Raw genomic sequence first — 17,947 nt, 5'->3', positions numbered from 1 at the left:
GTTTCTGAATGGAGTATATGCCTGTGCAGAGTTATAAAGCCTGATTCTCATTTCAATTCTTCTACTAAATAACTGTGTGATCTTGGGTAACTCCTATTCAGACCTTTCTACAAAATGAGCTCATTAAATCAGATTATCTCCAAGGTCTCTTTTGGCTCTGCAATGGTATACTTTTTACTGTAAATATTAGGCAGTAACAGAAAGCTAGAATAATACAACATCCTCTGTATACCAAACGCCTTTTCCTCTGAAATCCTCAAAGAATATCCATCAATGCACTCAAAGCTGAAAATGCTGGGGGTTTTTTCATGCTGAATATTTAAAAGTTTATTATAGATAAATAGCCCCAAACTTGTAAGCTTATTTGAAGCTCTGAAAAAGACTAGCAGCTAAACCTCATGGGTTAGCAAAATTGGGCAGTAAATTATATGACACAGAGTTATCCCCTGAGATCCACTGTTTACTGCTTGTATAAGGCTGTGTGAGAAAAGCCAGTTTTGCAGTTGCTTTGCTGATGATGATCCCAGGTGGAGTTCAGGAGGGTAGGCACAATGACAAAGATGATGAGCACTGCAAACAAAAGAATACAAAATAAGACAAACAAACAAACAAAAACGAATGTAATCAGATTCTATGGGCTCTCTACGAGCTGGCAGCCTTTGCTTTGTGACGTTCATACTTATTTGAGTATTGTGTGTGTGAAAGCACCTTTTCTCATTGGGAGGAGGGGAGAGTTATACAATTACACATTGAAGTAGCAGCATTTATAGTCAGATGTGAACTTGGGTTTTAAGGTCATGCATAATGTAATATTAAGAGAGGTATATCCTCGATGTCTTTTCAAATTAGAAGGTTGAATAAGCAACATGAAAACTATCTCTAAGCCTTACTTATCATTTAACTATGTTGAATAAACTACATCAAAATTATCTACAATCATTACTGCCACTCAGCCATACTTACTGTCAACTTAACTACCTTCTCCTAGTTTAATATGTTTTAAATACCTTCAACTCTTTCCATAAGGTTTTTTGACCATATAATATATAAATACTTCTCCTATTTAGAAAGGGTTCTTATACACATGTTGTTTTAGATGGTCTTTACAAATACTGACTTTCTAGCTGCTACTAGATCTTAGTCCCAAGAAACTAAGAATGATTATTGTACTGTGACTATCTTTTCATAAAAATATTATTGAAAACTTAAACACAAACCACAGAAAATCCAGTGGTAAGTCTGTTGATCATCAAGCAGGAGGCTCTGGGTCGATCAATGAAATGGGAATAAATACTGTATTCCAGTGAACTGATACCTAGCCATAAATTCTGTGTATATCTGGCCATCGGGTCTTCTTAATAGTGCAACCAACTCACCACCTCAAAGGTCATTGCATAGATGAATCCTTTAATGATGTACTCTGCACTCTGAGATGTATAGTTTTTTTACACATATTCATCTATTTCTAACTGAAAACCAGGGTCCTCTGTCATGTTCCACGCCATGCGTATTCTTACCTGAGTAAAATATAGAGTTCTAAGACTTAACACACACTCTGTCTGCTTTGGACACCCCTGTGTGGGTTCTCATTCCCCATGTGCTTTTGACCCATGAAAATATTGGGATGATTTACACCTCTATCTATACTGCTCATATTATGGTATGTTGCCATAGTGGATAAATTGCCTGCGGTTACAAACATCTCAGTCACTATATTTGTGTTACTCTGGCTCTTGTATAAATATAAATTTTTCCAATCAAAATCATATGATTTTCAGAGTTTGGATTCTGTCTCCACCCTCCCTGTCATCTAACATGTCACTAGAGCTTTGTAAAAAGCCCCAGTGTGACTGTTAGACATGAAACAGGAGAATGATTTAATGTGAGTTATAGATTTTATTTAGAATATATAGTACAATGTATTTATCTTCAGTTCAGTTCAACAAATATTTATAGACCAATAGTGTAGCATCTTATTCAGAGTAAACTTTCAATAAACATTTAGACACAGAATGTTAGCAATTCATCTAAACAGTACATGGAGCCCAGCAAAAAAGGAGGGATAAATAACAGTTTTCTGGTTTATTAACCCTAGTTGTCTGCATTTCACTTTTAAAGAAGATTACATCAGAATAATGCAGACCTCATTTTAGAAGCTGATTCTCAACTCTATTGCCAATGTTGGCACTCCATTGAACTTGAAATCATCAGAGAAATTAGGGAGTAAGGCATATGGGTTTTGAGGCATAGCTCGTTATTGTTTTTTATCTGCTTTACCCCAGGGATGGGACATTTCTTAAGTTCAACTTCATAAAGAACTTTCAATGAATCCAAATTCAGAGGCATGTTTTGCAAACTCATGGTGTTCTGAGTATTCAAAATAAACTGGCTGTTTAATTGTGCAATATCAAAAAATTAATATGAATACTCAAGAGTACTCCTGGAATAGTGCACAGTTAGAAAAAAAATCAATCCTATGAAGATGCACTCAGAGCCAGAGAGTTTGTTTATCGACTATCAAACTTATATCAGGTTAATACAAAAATATATAAAGAATTTAAAAATGCAAACGGTCAGAAAATATTCTATTTTTAAAATTGCCATGGTTAAGAGAGTGCTTACAAAAAAAGCAAATAAAAGTAGATAGCAAAAATCTAAAAATTTTCATTGTCACTGACAATTAGAGGAATGTAAATCAAAAGATCTTTGAATGTTTATTTTACCTCAGTCAGAATGATGAAATTCAAAAACAAAAATTCAACTAACAATAATTGAGTGCCTGGAGCAAGAAAATGGGAAACTGCATTCAGCAATAGCTGAACTGAAAACATTCACCTCGGAATTACTGTAGAAAACATGGAAATTCAACAAAGAAAAACTCAAAAATCTGAAAATAAATCTACCATATATCCCACTACTCTATTTCATGGCATTTGCACAAAGGACTGAATATTCTCTTTCATAGACACTTGTTCAGCCACGAGCACTGCTTATCTATTCTCAGTAGCTAAAGTGTGGGAACATCCTAAATGTTTTTAAACTGACAAGTGGATAATATAAAAATCATAAGTATATACTATGGAATACCATTCATCTATAACGAAAAATGAAATTCTGAACTTTGCACGTAAATGGATAGAACTAATAAAGACCACATCGCATAAGGTAACTCACTCAGAAAGATAAAATGTGTATTTTCTCATCTGTAGATGGTGACAGCAAATCTTCAGATGTTAGTGTACAGCCTAGAATAACCGCAGAAATTAGGAAAGTAAAAATGGCCATGGGCAATGGGAAAGCAACAAAGAGGAGAAGGGTAGGATACAAGTCATTTGAAGATATTGATCTAAAAAGCTTGAGTGAGCCCATTTAGAGAACATGGATGGAGGAAAGAATAAAATAACAGTAATGATATTTTTAAAAAAGCCATAAGGAATCATGGTAGTTATTTACTAGGAATTAGATTATACAAACACATATTAATTGTGAATAATATTTTTGCTACCTGAGCTGAGGGTATCCCCTAAAAATGAGAAAAAAATTAATAGCAAGCATGAAAAAACCCATTTTGAATTGTGGATAGGTGAGTGTTGTGCTTGATCATATTGAAGATGCTGATCGCAAGACTCTACTGCTTGAGAACAATGCACTTTGAGCATAGGAACCAGCATATGGCTCAGATGTATCTGCCATTCAATCCTCCACACTAAGAAACAACTTTTATGATACCAGATCATGGCTTGCTAGCTTCAAGGGAGAGAAGCACCAAATAGTCTTTCAGTTATGTCACTTATGAACTGCAAAAGGACCAGTATAACACGACAATCCTAAAGGTATAATAATCATATTTAAGGCTTGGCAGTCTATTTGAACTTAAGGCCCACTCAGCAAGAGGAAAGTCATGCCCGGTTCTGAAAACATTGCCAGCTATCTTAAGTTAATGAGATCTTAATCTTTGACCACTTTACTAAACCATGAAACTTATAACTGCATTCCAGATGTTTATCTTTATATCTTAAGGTAAGCGGAACTCTCACTCCTCATCAAAAAAACTTCTCTTTGTAACAGATGGAGACTACTATTACAGAAAACCACAATCTATCAAAATGCAGAAAACAAATCCTGCAATACTTGATCCAAGTTTAGACATCTACAAAACAACCTTTACACCTAGGGATCAAGGAACATCATGGAGAGTGAGTAGAAAGATTGCAAACACTGAGGTGATGGAAAGTTTGCTGTGAGAATGTGTCTCCAAGAGATGAAAGGGAAGAAACACCCATTAGTCTTCACAAAATAGACAAGTCCAAACAAGAATAGTACCAAAACACAACCTAATAAGGATGGGCAGAATCTCACACTGCCAAGAACAATACAAGAAACTACAAAAAATTAATGTATGTTAACAATGGCAGATGTAGCCTTCTTAAGAACCTCCTAAGTGGTTATCTAATTCTAAGTCATCAGCTCATCAGCACTGAAATCAATTTCTCTCTCTCTCTCTCTTTCTCTCTCTCTCTCTCTCTCTCTCTCTCTCTCTCACACACACACACACATAAATGTATATACAAATAATTTTATGTGTATGTAATATTATACTGATGATAGAGTTGTCTGTATATATTCTGAATATATATATAATACAATAATTATAGAAATGAATTAGAGAAAAACAATGGGAAACCTTAAAAAGGATTGAAGGCAAGAAAGAGAGAAATGTTATAATTATATTTATTTATAAAATATTATTTTAAAGAATGCATAAGGAAACCAAATAAATGGATGGAAAGATGCTTACTATAACAACTTGGGAAAATCAAGTTAATAGCAAATTGGACATCTACTAAAGACCTATTTTAGTCATAGGAAGACCACCTGGCACTACTTGAACATTCATTACGTGGAGCAATTTGAATTACTGCTAGGAGTAGTGTTGAAATAGGGTACCATCATTTTGGAAGATGATTTGTGAAGAACTCAATAAATTGTGTTTAAATGTTGATCAGATAAATTCATATCGCTGAGTATTTACTCCAGAACAAGACTCGTTATGGCTACTAGAAATGTGTCAATGTGTTTGAAACAGATTCTTCAAAAACAAAAATAAAGATCTTTCAGCTTCTGAGTAAATGTTACCTGTGAAACTCCCTTAAAAGAACACATTATTATTATTATTATTATTATTATTATTATTATTATTATTATTATCATTATTATTATATAACCAGCAAGTTAGTGATAATCCCAGTATTAGGAGTGGTTCTTACTCCTGATTCTAATATCATGAATAAATCTCAAATGTACTGTGTAGAGCACAAGCAGCCAAAAAAGCAACAGCCAACCCTATTTATAAAACAGTTCCCAAAATATGGTTAGAAAGTCAATGTTACAGTCAAGTTGTGGATATTAGATTAAAGAGAGACATTCATTGTAAGAATAAACACAAGCACTGTATTTATGACAATTGAAGTATTCAAGTTCCAAATGTCTTTGACCCTGACTAAAGGCATATGTTGAAACGCAGAAATACAATCTTCAAGGAGCAGTCAGTGGAAGGAACCTGCTGTTTTCTGCCTGCACCCAGAACCGAACTGAACTGGACACACAGCTCCCTACACTTAAATCTCGTGGGGGAGAGAGCTGGACCCTCAGAAGTGCAGATACTCTTGAGAACTCAGAGGAGACAACTATTTTCTGCCCACATTCCTGACCCAAGAGGAAATTGCCTAAGAGCTCTCTGTGCACCCTGGGCACGGATCTAGGAGCATTTAAGGGCAGGACCCTTCAGGTTTCTGTCTGTGCTAAGAGCTGAAAGCCTGTTGCCAGGAGCACCTAAATACCTAAGAGAGAGGGAAAACCAACTTTTCTGTTCCAAGCGACCTGCCTGGTGGCCTCAGGACACACAGAGGCAGAAGTCCTCTGGTCCAGGACACTTCCCATTTCTGGCTGTGCCTGGAAGCGAACTGAAACCATCCCACAGATCCCTGCACACAAATCCCATGAGGGAGGGAGCTGAACTTTCAAAAGTACGGACAATCCTGAGACCTCAGGAAAGACCACCACTTTTGTCCACTTCTGCTCATTCCTGGCCCAAGAGGAAACTACATAGTGCCTCTGGATTCAATTAGTTAGGAGCAGTCAGCTGGAGGAACCAAATGGTTTCTGCCTGCACCCAGAACTGAACTGAACAGGTCCCACAGCTCCATGCACCCAAATTCCATCGGGGAGAGAGCTGGAACCTCAGAAGTGCAGTCCTCAGAACTCAGAGGAGACAACAACTTTCTGCCCACATTCCTCACCCAAGAGGAAATTGCCTAGTGCCATCTGTGCCCCCTGGGCACGGGGACTTAGGAGCAGTCAGAGGCAGGACACTTCCGGTTTCTGCCTGCACCAGTGGTTGAAAGCCAGTCGCCAGGAGTGCCTACACACATGAGAACAGAGATAAGACCAACTCTTCTGTGCCAAGCAACCTGCCTGGAGGCTACAGGTCACACAAACCCAGGAATCTGTTCCCACATCCCGCTGGAAGGAAACAGGTCTACAAGAGTGCTGACACATAGGCCTACAGGAGGGTCAAGCCACTGTCAGAGATAGCAAGACAAGCTAAAACCAGAGACAATCTGATGGCAAGAAACAAGCACAGGAACCTAAGCAACAGAAACCAAGACTACTTGGCATCATCAGAGGCCAGTTCCCCCACCAAAGCAAATACTGGATATTCAAACACACCAGAAAAGCAAGGTTTAGATTGAAAATCACATCTCATGATGATGATGGAGGACATTAAGAAGGACATAAATAACTCCCGTAAAGAAATACAGGACAACACAAGTAAACAAGTAGAAACCCTTAAAGAGGAAACACAAAAATCCCTTAAAGAATTACAGGAAAACACAACCAAACAGGTGAAGGAATTGAACGAAACCATCCAGGATTTAAATATAGAAATAGAAACAATAAAGAAAGCACAAATGGACACAACTCTGGAGATAGAAATCCTAGGGAAGAGATCAGGTGTCATAGATGCAAGCATCACCAACAGAATACAGGAGGTAGAAGAGAGAATCTCAGGGGCAGAAGATACCATCATCATTTGATACAACCATCAAAGAAAATGTATAACATAAAAAGCTCCTAGCCCAAAACATCCAGGAAATTCAGGACACGGTGAGAAGATCAAACCTAAGGATAATAGGTAGATAAGAAACTGAAGACTCCCAACTTAAAGAGTCAGTAAATATCTTCAACGAAATTATAGAAGAAAACTTCTCTAACCTAAAGAAAGAGATGCCCATAAACATACAAGAAGCCTACAGAACTCCAAATAGACTAGACCAGAAAAGAAATTCCTTCTATCACATAATAGTCAAAATATCTGATAGAGGGCTAGTATCCAATATATACAAAGAACTTCAAGAAGTTAGACTCCAGAGAGCCAAATAACCCTATTAAAAAGCAGGGTACAAGCAAATACATAGGTGAATGCCAGCAGGAAACCACTGAACTGAGAACGGGACCCCCGTTGAAGGAATCAGAGAAAGGACTGGAAGAGCTTGAAGGGGCTCGAGACACCATATGAACAACAATGCCAACCAGAGCTTCCAGGGACTAAGCCACTACCCAAAGACTATACATGGACTGACCCTGGACTCTAATCTCATAGGTAGCAGTGAATATCCTAGTAAGAGCACCAGTGGAAGGGAAAGCCCTTGGTCCTGCTAAGACTGAACCCCAGGGAATGTGATTGTTGGGGGGAGGGTGGTAATGGGGGGAGGATGGGGAGGGAAACACCCATATAGAAGGGGAGGGGAAGGGGTTGGGGGATGTTGGTCCAGAAACCGGGAAAGGGAATAACATTCGAAATGTAAATAAGAAATACTCAAGTTAATAAAAAAAAAGCAGGGTACAGAGCTAAATGATGAATTCTTAGCTGAGGAATATGGAATGTCTGAAAAGTACCTAAAGAAATGCTCAACATCCTTAGTCATCAGGGAAATACAACAAAACAAAACAACTTGGTGATTCTACCTCACACCAGTCAAAATGGCTAAGATAAAAAACTCAGGTGAAAACAGATGCTGATGAGGATGTGGAGAAAGAGGAACACTCTTCCATTGTTGGTACAACCATACTGGAAATTGCACTACCTAAGGACCCAGCTTCTGGGCATATACCCAAAAGATGCTCCAACATCCAACAAAGACACCTGCTCTACTATGTTCATAGCAGCCTTATTTATAATAGCCAGAAGCTGGAAGAACCCAGATGCCCTTCAACAACAGTGGAATGGGTACAGAAAATATGGAACGTCTACACAATGGACTACTCAGCTATCAAAAACAATGACTTCATGAAATTCATAGGCAAATGAATTGAACTAGAAAATACCATCCTGAGTGAGTTAGCTTAATCACAGAAAGAAACACATGGTATGCACTCACTGATAAGTGGATATTAGCCCAAAAGCTTGAATTTCCCAAGATAAAATCCACAAACAACATGAAGCTGAAAAAGAAGGATGACCCAAGTTTGGATGTTTCATTCTTTCTTAAAAGGGGAACAAAAATACTCATAGGAGGGGAATATGGAGGCAAAGTTCAGAGCAGAGAGTGAAGGAACAGTTGTTCAGAGCCTGCCCCACATGGGAATACAGTCTACACACACACACACACACACACACACACACACACACACACACAGCCACCAAAACTAGATAAGGTTGATGAAGCTAAGAAGTGCATATTGATAGGAGCCAGATATAGATGTCTCCTGAGAGGCACAGCCAGAGCATGTCAAATTCAGAGATGAATGCTAGGAGCAAACCATTGAATAGACAACAGGATCCCCGTTGGAGGAATGAGAAAAAGCATTGAAGGAGCTGAAGGGGTTTGCAACTGCATTAGAACAACAATGCCAACCAACCAGAGCTCCCAGGGACCACTACCCAAAGACTATACATGGTCTGACCCTGGGCTCCAGCTGCATATGTAGCAGAGGATGGCCTTTGTTGGGCACCAATGGAAGGAGAAGCCCTTCGTCCTGCCAAGGTTTAAACCCCCTCCCCAGTGTAGAGGAATATCCGGAACTCGGGAATGGGGTGAACTGGGAGGGGAACACCCTCATATAAGAAGGGGAGGGGGTGAGATAGGAGGCTTATGTCTGGGAAACCGGGAAAGGGAATAACATTTGAAATGTAAATAATAAAATATCCAAAAAAGAAAAAAAAAGGAAATGCCATCCTCATTATCCACAGTCGGTGCACTTTCTACTTTGCACCACGTGAATATATTCATCTCAGGCGGGAAATTGCTAAAATGACTCAAGCAACTTTTACACTAGAGGTTGGGTGTGTGGCTTGGAGGTTAAGATCACTTACTTATCTCGTGTGGTTCCAAGAACCCGCATGAACACTAACAAGCATTTGTAAGTTCTGTTCCAGAGGGTTTTATGCAGTCTTCATATATTCATAGCCACCGCATTCATGTATTTGATGGACAGACATAAGCGCAAGTCAAAGACTCAAATTTATAAAATAAAAAAACATAAAAATATACCAATAACTTTCAATATGGCTGTTCTATATTTTGTGTTATATTTTATTACAGATTTCTTCTTGCCTCTAATTCAGATCATCTATAAGCTAAATCTAAGAAAATATATATTTCTAGGAAAGCATGGTACGACAGAGAAAGTTACTACCCAGGGAAGTATATACTCAACAGATAATGTGGGACTGATACTTAATGAAAGGTGGATTTTTTTCTCACATATATGAGATATAAGGCAGCTACTTTAGGTTTTTTGCTATTTTAGAAATGCAAAAATGGAAATTAATTGACTTGACTTTGGCATTTATAACTAAGGGCAGGACATCAGAAACAGTTGTCTTTGGAGAAGACATGTATGCCTGCTGTCATGTATATGTATTATATGGGTACAGTGTTATAAGTAGATATAGAGATGAAAATAGAGATTATATATTAAAGGTAGATAAATATAGATAAAAGTATACATGGGTATAGATATTGATATAGATGGTACAGATATAGATGAGCTAATATACTTCTGGAAAGTGATTACTTCCCTTATAAAACAAACCTAAATAAAAATAATTGTTGACAATTTGAAAAATATTTTAATTGGTTCACTGTAAGAATAGCAATCAAGTCATGCGAAGAAGGAAGAAAATTCTATGCTTGTTATATACTTATACTATCTCGATTTATTATTAGAAGTGATGTGATAATTCTATGTAACACTTTGGATTCACTCGTAAATGATAGATACATTCTGTACCTCTTGAAGGAGGAAGTGTTTGGGGCAGTATAGATCTAGTTTGTCAGGCTTTTAGCTGGATATTACAGTGTAGGTTGTACAGCAGGGTTCACATCTCTGGGAAAAAATGTATTGAACTTCAACCCCATCCTCTTAACCCCAACAGCTATCAATTGTAAATAGCTTCTGAGTGATGGTCAGAAGTTCATTAACTCCTCCCATCTAGGTTTGGATCATGTCTAGCTTGATGTTGTGAAGGTCTTATGCATGCAGTAAAATCCTTTTTGGGTTCATGTGCGCTTAGACCTGTCACATATGGTTCACATTACTCCTCCATAGCTTCTGTTTCCTACAATGTTTCTGCCTTATATCCTGCTTTGACCCTTGAGACTTGAATATCGGGGAGGTGATACACATGCCCAACTTAGAGGTATACACGTAACATTTTTTTTATTCTTTGAATAGTAACCAGTTATGGGTTTCATTTATTGCCACACACTGCCAGAAGATGCTTCTCTATTGTGCTTTCCTTCCAAAACATTTATGAGCCTGAGAACCTAGAAGATAAATATCCTGTCAGATCATAATTTCTAGATGGATGATTTTGGAGCAGTAAAAATATTTTAGGGCAAGTAATTTTACCCTGTGTTTTGAAGAGATCAATTTGATTATTCAATAAGTTTGACTTCCCTAACATATTTTATTATGTATTTATGAAAATGGAAAAATTTAAACAAATTAAGCAATAATTTTCTCAGTTAAGGACCCTTGAATCAGAAGTGTTACATAGAATATTTGATATTATGACTTCTAATATATAATCATTAAACTAATATAGGTATATAATTATATACATATATTTAATATTATAGGTATATAATATATATAATAGAATAGGTATATAAGAGTATATTACATAATTTTCCTCCTTCTTTTGATGACTTAATTTGTCTTCTCACAGTGAACATATTAAAATATTTTCTGCATTGTACAAATTACTTTTATTTTTGTTCTATTGTATATAAAGAAGGTAAACTAATTTTAGTATCCAACACTTTATTTAGAAATTATTAATAGCCTACAATTATTTACACTCTATCAGTACAGTAGTAAAAGGTACAGTTCTTATACATACAGGGTGGGTGAAAATGTGAATTCGCTTACATAATGTAATTGGAAGTTTATCATGAGGCATGAATTATTGGGGTGCTGTGTTATATTTTTTGACACTGCATAAATACATCCAAAAATGTTTATACTTGGGCTTCAAGAATAAGCACTTCTAAAAGGAGACTAAAAAAATGATTGTGGAGGTAGCATAATAGAAATCTAGTCTTTAATATTTCATACAATTTAATCCATCTGATAAAATATACTGTGTTTAGTCCTTTTTATTGGATGTAACTTATAACCAATTTAATTGCTATAAATAATTTTGCAATAAGTGTTTCTGTCTATATAGCTTTTATTTTACTGTGAATTATCTCCTTAGAATATATTCCCAAGAGTAGCATTACTGGCAACATTATGTATATATATTTTTCCTGCCTTTTTTTATATAATCCCAAATTGCTTTTTAAAATGCTTATACCTATTTACAGTGACATCAGCAATATATGAGTGCACTGGTTTTGCCAATATTCTCTAGTTTTATATAATATTTAACTACTTTAATATTTGCTAATCTAATCATTCTAAAGGAATACAGGCAGTTTCTTAGAAGATGAAATATTTGGCCAAAACTGGTGAGGGAAGAACATAGCACAACTAGGCCAGTCTGATGGGGCCTGAAAGGCAAAATTGGTAAAAATGAAGCTCTTTAATCATACGGATCATAAAATTGTCGAGCATCATTTTGTGATTTGAAACAAGTAAGCAAGGACAGACTAATGTTCTCTAATGGTGTTTCTGAGAGATGCTTTGGTTTGTGACAAGGTCCAGACTTCAGCAGAAATTCACCCCTGCTGTGTTTTATTTCCTTGGATATTTATAAAATTATATGGCAACCTAAGGCAGACCCAAGTCCCTGGTCTTCTGCACTCATTTATCTCTTGGAAACATAGGCAGCTCTTTTAGATGAGCCATGGACTTAATGGGAGAACTTGGAATGAGATTTTTTTCCTAAAGTGAGTCCCACCAAGTCCTCAGTCACTTAAAAGTGTCAGAGAGAAGGGACGCTGACAGCCAGCTCTGTCAGTGTGAGCAGAGAGTTTTAGATCAAGCCCAGGAACATTACTGTCAAAAATTACAACCTCGGCGTTGACATAAATGTTGACAGCACCATTTTGGCTGATAGCCGCATCAGAGAGGATTATGATCCACAAAGGACTGTCCAACAGGCGATGATTCAGATGAAACACTCCTAAATAAGTAAAGGAGAATAGAAATGTGAACACTGCAGGCTGCAGAATTCTATCAAGATGATGTCATACACATTTCTTCCTTCTGATAATGAGAGCTTATCTGTAAGCTCCTATAAAGGGGAACGTGAAGGCAGAGAGCCATGCCCTCCTTTGAGCCTGGTATACTTTCTGTTCAACTCTGTAACTCTCAAAATTTTATAATAATCTTCACGAGGGAAGGATGCATAATGGTTATCCAGTACCAAATGGTAAGCTTTGAAAACATTCATACAAGTGACGTTGTACAGAGTGAGCAGCTTTTGTTTGTGTTTTTAAGAATATTTATTTGTCAATGTAATAACAAAGTAGTAAAGAAAGAGGCCATGACTTTGGAAGAGAAGGAGATTGAATTTATGGGATGTTTGGATTAAGGAATGGAAATGAGGAAATGGATTAACTATACTTAATATCAAAAATAAGAAAATAAATATTTTGTAAAATATTTTGAATAATTGATGGTAGGACACAGTTATGAAGTCAATAATGAATACATTTTGGTTATTAGCAAAAGCTTTTACTTTTACAATATAGTAAAAAAAAAAAAAAGCCTAGCAATTGTTAAAGGAAAATATTAGAGTTGGAATCCTGACGCTTCCCAGAAGTGCTAATTTACAAATGTTCCTTTTCTATTACCCTAGTTAGTATTACTAATTCCTCTATCCAAGATTGCTATTTTCATATTCAAAAGATATTCTCTTAAACAGAATTTTTGTTTTCAGAATTGAATCTAGGAAATACTAGGAACCCATCTTAAAGTACTTTTGCATGTGAATATGTTTGCATCAGCGGGTGTGTGGGTGGGTGTGTGGGTGGGTGTGTGGGTGGGTGTGTGGGTGTGTGGGTGGGTGGGTGGGTGTGTGGGTGGGTGTGTGGGTGGGTGTGGTTAGGCAGGTATGTGGATGGGACTTATGGCATAGGGGAAGAACCAATCAGATTCAAATTACCTTATAGAAACAAGTAATACTTATAAACCATGTAATTGTCTTCTGCAAATTTTTTCTCATTTCTATTCCTTTCAGAAAAAGCCATTTATTTTAAATATTTCATATAAAATTTTGTTTGAATAATTTTTGAATCACTCATACATTATGTTCCTTTGAGTAAATTGTCTAAAATAAAAGCAAAGCAAAATTAAATGATCCTAAGTGAAAATAATTGTTTAGAATGCTTAAATTACAACTGCTGTAATATTTACTGTTCATTTAATTTCGATTCTGTGTGTCATGGACAATATTGTATATGATGCGTGTTTTCTTTTCTACCATGAAGTTAAAAGTTTGAATGAACAGAGTGCTCTTGTCTAACCTGTGTTCCAATTTCTGAGTGTGATCACATGACTCTCTGAAGTTCACATACGTATTTTGATAATTTCTCACTTAGGAAAGTCTCTCTTGTAAAGGGTAAATATTGCTACTGCAACTTAAAATAAATATAATAAATAATAAAGGTGAAAGTGAGGCTATCTGGAAAGTTCAGATCAGATAGAAAAGTTTTATCTAAGAGAGGAAGATGTTCTGACCTCTAAGTTGCATAGAACTGAGTATCCACTGTTTGCAAGATGTTTGGAGCACTTCTCAGGAAGCGCTTACTTCATGGTTACTTCTCATTCTGTGACCAAATGTGGCCAATCTTATTAGAACTCTCAAATTTTGACTTAAAAACTATTTACTCAGTAAATAAAATGAGCAGTTTAATTAACATCGTTGGACAAATGGAAGTTAATTATTCCCAGCAGAGTGTTTTAGCGATCAAATTCCAATTTACAAAAAGAAAAAAAAAATCTAAACTTCTTCTTGGAATTTATTTCCAAGGAACATGAATTAATCTTTCCAAAAACAGAAATTAGTTCAATTGTGCTACAAGCAAGCAGTGTGCCATGCATCCTGTCTCTTCTCCTTAATAAGACTGTGTCTTTTATAAACAAATAAAAACTTTTTGAAATATTTAATGGGAAATACAATACAATAAATTAAGTGATATTCAAATCATCCTCAAAAATGTAAGCATCACCAGCATATTGCCATAGGTACAGTCATTTCACCATTTGTGAATCAAAGCTATAGAAGAAATTGCTTCAGTAGTTTCTACTGAGAGAAGAGATACCGATGACTACTAGCTATTTTAAATTGAAATTATTTTACCAATTAAATTTATTTTTCTTATTTTTCTCTATTGAGAATATTCTAGACATTGATGCATCAATAGTCAAATTGTGTGTATTCACTTGGAAACAATCACAGGAGGACAGATGTGTATAAAAATGCGTATACAGAAGAAGTTGGGGTAAGAAAGAACCAGTATAGAATTACAAATATGCAATGATAACACTGACAGCTTTTACTATTCAAATGTGGGGTGTGTGTATATGAGCACGTGATTGCATGTGGATACATGTGTACACTCACTTGTGTGCATGTGCATACACTTGTGCTATTTGTATACATTTCATATAATATACACTGATCCTCACAAGTTCTTTCTGCTAAATAAAATATTCAATATTGCAGATGGAAATGTCCAGTAGAAATTTTCAGGAATTTTGTCCAAAAAGACTTTGTTTAGAAATTTAAGAAGTCACCTTAGATGCATGAGGGTTTTCTTACATAACTGAATCCCACATTATAGCAATGAGATTCAAAGATTTTTGAGTATTAGTATACATCAGGTCAAATTCAGCATCACAGATTAAATTTTGGAAATTCAAATGATCTAAAAATAATATCTGAAGTTATGGTCCTGAAATAGCTAAGGAGACCAGAGTAGACTCACACCAGTATTATCAATTCACGTTATAGAGTTTTAAATCAGTGCTATTTTTTGAGGTGTCTTCATCTATGCTAATGGATAGTTTTACTAGGCACACTGTTGTTTTCTTGATAAAGGAGATATGTGAACTTCCAGAGGGTGCAGACAGACTTAGAAGGGCTGAGTTCTTGAAGTCCATAGGATAATGTTGTTGTAATGACCTTCCACCCCAGGCTTTAGAAAAAACACCGTTGGACTTACAGCCTTCTTCAAACAGCATCTCTCTCACAATCGTCTTGTCCTGTAGTGCACAGGGGAGAATGAGTCTTCCTTCCTTTAGCCCACCCTACATGACTCACATTATTCACACAGAATTCCCAGTCTGAGATTTGTATTCTGCCCCTGAACCCAATAAAAGTCTTTTACCTGGTGACACATTGCTAACACCTTCATCCAAGCCTCAGAGGTTGCCCTGGTAACCTCAAGAATACTGGGCTTCTCACAAAATTCAGATTCTTGATGGAATCTGCTGTGTTCATTCTCTGGTCACAGAATACACTGTCAGCTGTGGAGAGGGTTGGGGAGAGAAATTGAGCGGGATGGAAGCTTGGCCTCTGCAGGTGGAAAGCTTAATTGGGGGATCAGGTGCTCATGAAGAATGTTCGCAGAGGGCGAACAAGTCAACTGGCTTCAAGAATAGAGCCACAGGGAGACCATACTCGGGAACCTATATAAAGACCCTTTAAACTAGCTTCTGTAGCTATGTTCTGCCCCAGGTGTACCTAATGAGGTGTTGAACAATTCTGTTAGGTTCATTCCGAAATGTCCAGGCAATTTCAATCATCTGAAAATTATTTGCTTTGACATATATTGCTGTTAACACTGTAGAATTATCACCCTTTACATGGAATAATTGTTGCCATTAGGGTTTTGGAAGTTCAGTGGATTACACTATGGTGACGTGTAAGCAGATATAGAAATATTTTAGATTTTCTTGTAGAATTCAATAATATTTTTGTCTTTGAACATTTTTATGAGGAGAAGATTTGATGACAGAGAACAAGGAAAGGAGAGAAAAGTGAGAACAAGTTAAAAGATCTTGCTCCTGTGACAATTCTCCACTTGCAAAAATAGATTTGTGTCCGGATCTCTTAAAATAGCATTGTCAACTGGGAAAAAGAAGGTTTTATGATTTAAAAGGTAAAAAGGAAGGTTGGAAATACAGATATCAGTGAAATAATTTGTAAATTCTTCTACCCTGGGTGAAGGAATTTATGCTTCTTTCTTCATATGCTATATTTCCCCTTTCCCTTTCTCAATCATTATAAAATAAAATAAATAAAAATTAATAAAAGGATAAAACTGAAGTGAGGAAGAATGATGAAATATTTGAAGCAACCTCATTTTTCTGTAAGTTACATCTATGCATTTCTCTGATATTTGTTGCTCATCAGTTTAAATTTTAACGTGACAACAAAGAAAACTTCAGTTGGCATATAATGTTTGCATCACTTAAGGGACAGGAGTATTTCATGCTACTGACACTCTTTGGTTAGGAATACAGAATGACATTTCTCAAACTACTTCTTTCTTCGTGTCCATGTATTTCTCCCTGTTTTCCTTTTGTTTTGTTTTGTTCATCACTTGCAGCCTCATATTGAAAGAAACCTAGCTGTGAGTAATTGCATGCAATTCTTTGTTATCTTTTTCACAGTTCTGAATGATAAGTATTTTTCATATTCAGGAATAAACAAGTACTCTAATGAAACACTGTTATTGGGTTTCCTCATTGTGGCTGCCATTTGAATAATTTTTAATACTACTTTAATTGGGGATCTTTTGCTGGTTTGCTATAACTTTATGAAGGGGAGGATTAATCGTCTTGCCTATTTTTTGTTTGGTTGGTTTTTCTGTGTTATTTTGTAGGTGACCATTGTATTTTCACATAGAAGCCTTTGCATTTAGTACAGATAATACTTTGAGTCAGCCATGCCCATTTTGCTATTCCCTTCTGGGTCTCTTAATTGTATTTTTTTGACCAAAAACATTTTTGGTGTGAGTTTATTGTATCAATATGACTGTATGAGGGTTTTTTGCAGTAATCTAGCCCATATTGCTTCTATTCATGAAGAATTTCCTCCCTGTGTAGGGCCTTCCCTTTATATCTGTGTACGACTGTTTAAAACAATATTTGTTATCCTTCAAAATAATGGGTTACAATATGGAATTTTTATACAAGTAAATTATTGTGCTTTACTTACTTTTATTTTCATTAGCCATTTTTACCCCATTTTCCTCTTCTTCATTTTCTTCTTCTTTTTTTAAATTCATTCACTTTATATCCCTATCACTGTCCCTGCCTCTAGATTCCTCCTTCCCACAGTCCTTTTCTCTAGTCCCCTCCCCTTCTTCTCTGAGACAGTGGAGAGTCCTCTGGGTATTCCCCAACCATAGCACATCAAGTCACTTTTGGGCTGGGCTCTTCTCCCACTGAGGCCAGAGAACAGAGCCGAGGTAGGGGAATG

At 36.4% G+C, this 17,947-nt stretch overlaps 1 long non-coding RNA gene across 1 annotated transcript; it reads right to left on the bottom strand.

Annotated features, from left to right (window-relative positions):
- Window positions 1-301: 301 nt before the first annotated feature.
- LOC102546350 (uncharacterized) lies at window positions 302-17,162 on the bottom strand. The gene is made up of 3 exons (XR_361275.5): window positions 15,849-17,162; window positions 12,528-12,637; window positions 302-570 (listed from the first exon to the last, which is right to left on the bottom strand). It is a non-coding gene; the product is annotated as an uncharacterized LOC102546350 (long non-coding RNA).
- Between the last annotated feature and the right edge of the window lie 785 nt (window positions 17,163-17,947).

This window comes from Rattus norvegicus, chromosome 18, assembly GCF_036323735.1.
Source record: "Rattus norvegicus strain BN/NHsdMcwi chromosome 18, GRCr8, whole genome shotgun sequence".
Classification (NCBI taxonomy): domain Eukaryota; kingdom Metazoa; phylum Chordata; class Mammalia; order Rodentia; family Muridae; genus Rattus; species Rattus norvegicus.
This window is presented reverse-complemented; position numbering and strand designations above follow the sequence as displayed.